Raw genomic sequence first — 4,453 nt, 5'->3', positions numbered from 1 at the left:
TGCTGACTCATTGCACCCTCCCATACTTCCACTGATGCACCTCAGTTCTTTTGCAGCACACAGTGCTATTCCCTTCCTGGGCCCTCTGACCACCTCTATAAATATACCTCAGTCTGACCTTTCAAAACCAGAACACTGGCACCTCACACTGTTCTGCCTGTGCACCTGAATTCTTACCTACATCGCCCCTTGCCAGTCCAGTCCTGCTGACTCACGCATTGAGTATAATGCGCCTCAATCCGGACCTGCAACACTGCGTCTATCAGTCCTGGCACAGCTGCATAGCTCTAGTGACGCACCTTGTCAGACAGGTATTTTACACAATGCTTTAGTCCAATAATGAAAGGGTTAAATGAGTTGCAGAGCTTGTGTGAGTTCCCATGTTCCTATTGGTGACAGGGGGCTGGGAATACTCAAGGGTAACACAGTGCGGTGTTACAACATGTTCTAGTCTGCAGTTGTGTGTACAAGTAATTTAGTCTGAATCAGGGATAGGCTGCATGTATAGGTGCAGGAGGTGCTGGTAACAGAGGCTGCTCTTTATTCTTTAAGATTCCTTGGGAGTCTTGCTTCTTATGTTTAATAGAAGTTCCACCTTGTAAAGAAAATCCAAGGGAGCACTGTATTGGCACTCAACACACCTCAGCCCTGGGCTGCTGCTGTTCCCATGCACTTCCACTCATGCAACTATTAGGTCGCTCTGCCGAAGCACCTGATTCCTCATTTGGCTTAATATTCCTGTCCTCAAATCTTACAGCTCTAGCAAAATACTTCAGTCCTTGTCTGTAACACTCCTTAGTCTAGTCCTGCCTCCCCATACCAATCTACCTTTGCACTTCAGTCCTTCCCTGCAGTCATACTCCTTGCCATTTTCCAATCTTGACCCCCCCCACTCCTCTGCCAATGCACCTCAAGTCTTATCTGTACAATCCCTTCGATTCTAGCCCTAGAATAGCCCACACAGTTCTGCTATTGCAATCCAATGTTGATCTGAAATACCCCTGGTCTTCCACTCCTGTGGCCCCTACACAGTAGTTCTGCCAAGCCACCTCAGAAGTTTCCTTTTCCAGCCTCTGCTATCACAAACTTGAAATTCACACTCAGCTCTTCCAGCGCTCCTCAGTTCTAGCACATAGCTCCTCCTGGTATTCCTGTCCTACAGCTACCCTCCACCCTTTGCCAAATACCTCTGGGTTCCCTTTTGCAGTGGGAGGAGGTATTCTGGCTGACTTTTGTGAGTATAGGGTGTGGATGCCAAGTAAATAAAGTAAAGCAGGAGAGAAGGATTGCATTTGAGTACATGTTTCTTTGTGCTTTGTAAAATGTTATTGTGACATGTTTGTGGGACTATATTGGTATGTATTTATGTGAGGTTTTTTGTATGTTTATTAGGGCTGTCAATTAATTACAGTTAACTTACGCGATTAACTCAAAAAAATTAACTGCGATTAAAAAAATTAATTGCGATTAATCGCACTGTTAAACAATAGCATACCAATTGAAATGTATTAAATATTTTTGGATGTTTTTCTACATTTTCAAATATATTGATTTCTATTACAACACAGAATACAAAGCGTACAGTGCTCACTTATATTATTATTTTTGATTACAAATATTTGCACTGTAAAAATGATAAACAAAAGAAATACTGTTTTTCAATTCACCTCATACAAGTACTGTAGTGCAATCTCTTTATCGTGAAAGTGTAACTTAGGGATTGTCTACACTGGCACTTTACAGCGCTGCAACTTTCTCGCTCGGGGTGAAAAAACACCCCCCTGAGCGTGGCAAGTTTCAGCGCTGTAAAGTGCCAGTGTAGACAGTGCACCAGCCCCTTGTGGAGGTGGTTTTTTTAGAGCACTGGAAGAGCTCTCTCGCAACGCTGCACCATGACCACACAAGGCACGTTAAAATGTTGCCAGTGTAGACTAGCCCTTACAAATGTAGATTTTTTTCTTACATAACTGCACGCAAAAACAAAACAATGTAAATCTTTAGAGCTTACAAGTCTACTCAGTCCTACTTCTTGCTCAGCCAATTGCTAAGACAAACAAGTTTGTTTACATTTATGGGAGAACTGCTGACTGCTTCTTATTTACAAAAAGAACAGGAGTACTTTTGGCACCTTAGAGACTAACAAATTTATTCGAGCATAAGCTTTCGTGGGCTACGGCCCACTTCATCAGATGCATGCAGTGGGAAATATAGTAGTAAGATTTTATATACACAGAGAACATGAAACAATGGTATATAAAATCTTCCTACTATATTTTCCACTGCATGCATCCAATAAAGTGGGCCATAGCCCACGAAAGCTTATGCTCAAATAAATTTGTTAGTCTCTAAGGTGCCACAAGTACTCCTGTTCTTTTTGCAGATACAGACTAACACGGCTCCTACTCTGAAACCAGTTCTTATTTACAATGTCACCTGAAAGTGAGAACAGGCATTCACATGGCACTTTTGTAGCCGGCATTGCAAAGTATTTAGGTGCCAGATATGTTAAACATTCATATGCCTCTTCATGCTTCGGCCACCACTCCAGAGGATATGCTTCCGTGTTGATGATGCTCATTAAAAAAAAAATGCGTTAATTAAATTTGTGACTGAACTCCTTGGGGGAGAATTGTATGTCTCCTGTTCTGTTTTACCCACATTCTGTATTTCATGTTCTAGCAGTCTTGGATGATGACCCAGCACATGTTTGTTTTAAGAATACTTTCACAGCAGATTTGACAAAACACAAAGAAGGTACCAATGCGAGATTTCTAAGGATAGCTACAGCACTCAACCCAAGGTTTAAGAATCTGAAGTGCCGTCCAAAATCTGAGAGGGAGGAGGTGTGGAGAATGCTTTCAGATGTCTTAAAAGAGCAACACTTCGATGCGGAAACTACAGAACCCGAACCACCAAAAAAGAAAATCCACCTTCTGCTGGTGGCATCTGACTCATATGATGAACGTGAACATGCATCGGTCTGCACTGCTTTGGATTCTTATCGAGTAGAGCCCGTCATCAGCATGGATGCATGTCCTCTGGAATGGTGATCGAGGCATGAAGGAACGCATGAATCTTGAGTGCATCTGACATGTAAATATCTTGCGATGCCGGCTACAACAGTGCCACGTGAAAGCCTGTTCTCACTTTCAGGGGACATTGTAAAAAAGACGTAGGCAGCATTATCTCCTGCAAATTGTAACCAAACTTGTTTGTCTGAGAGATAGGCAGAAGTAGGACTGAGTGGACTTGTAGGTTCTAAAGTTTTACATTGTTTTATTTTTGAATGCAGTTATTTTTTGTACACAAGTCTACATTTGTAAGTTCAACTTTCATTTTAAAGAGTTTGCATTACAGTACTTGTATTAGGTTGTAATAAAAATAAATATAAAATGAGCACTGTACACTTTGTATTCTGTGTTCTAATTAAAATCAATATATTTGAAAATGTAGAAAACATTCAAAAATTTTAAATAAATGGTATTCTGTTATTGTTTAACAATGCGATTAATCGCGATTCATTTTTGTAATTGCTTGACAGCCCTAATATTTATGGTTAAGAGTAAATATTTGTAACTATCTTGTAAATCCATGGTCTTGGCAGGACTTCACATCTGTCACTGCTCTGCATGCCCTGGTGTGTTGGAGCTTCACAGTAGCAAGGATGGGACTTAGATCCTCTGACTCCAAAAAGCAGATTCCTACCCCTACAGAGAGAGTCTCTGTTAGCATCTATGTGTATGGTTATGTGAGCTTGTATATGTGTTTATTTGTGTACTTTTATTTGTGTTTATGTTGGTGGATTTGTATTTCTTTGAATGCATGTATGCTTGTATATATGTATTTATTTGAATATTTGGATCAATGTTTGTGCAGCTTTGTTTATATTTTGGATTTGTGTGTATGTGTTATGAAAGACAGTGGGTGCAGTACATAGGCCACAGGACCATGCCCCAGGGAGTCTGTTTTTTCATTACTCTGTGCCTTGTGTAGTCATGTACACCAGCACAAATGCACAGAGTCTGTAAAATGCTACCATTAAGTTGGGCAGATGCTTTGCATTGGCATGAATGACTCCAGTTGCAGAGCCATGGAGAATCAGACCTAGGCAGCCTGGTGCCAAGTCTCAGGCCCAGCTATGTTATTCACTTGCAAGTCGCTTGACCTTGTAGTGCCTCAGTTTCCCTTTTGTGCCCAATGGGCATGATAATGCTGCTTATCCACCTCTGCTCAGCACTCTGCCAGAGCTATAGCTGAAAAGTGTTAAACGTATCTGTGGGTGTATGTGTGCTGGGGATGTTGGTGTGTAGAAAGATGCGCGTGTTTATTTGAGTGTGCGTGTCAGTTGTGTTTGTACACGGGGGTCTACGGTATTGTGTGTGTGCTCTTGTCCGTTTGCGCTGACGGTGCGTGTGTTACTTCGTGCAGGAGACTCAGAAGCCCAGACGCCGCC

Source organism: Dermochelys coriacea, chromosome 1 (assembly GCF_009764565.3).
Source record: "Dermochelys coriacea isolate rDerCor1 chromosome 1, rDerCor1.pri.v4, whole genome shotgun sequence".
Lineage (NCBI taxonomy): Eukaryota > Metazoa > Chordata > Testudines > Dermochelyidae > Dermochelys > Dermochelys coriacea.
Note: the sequence above shows the minus strand (reverse complement) of the source record.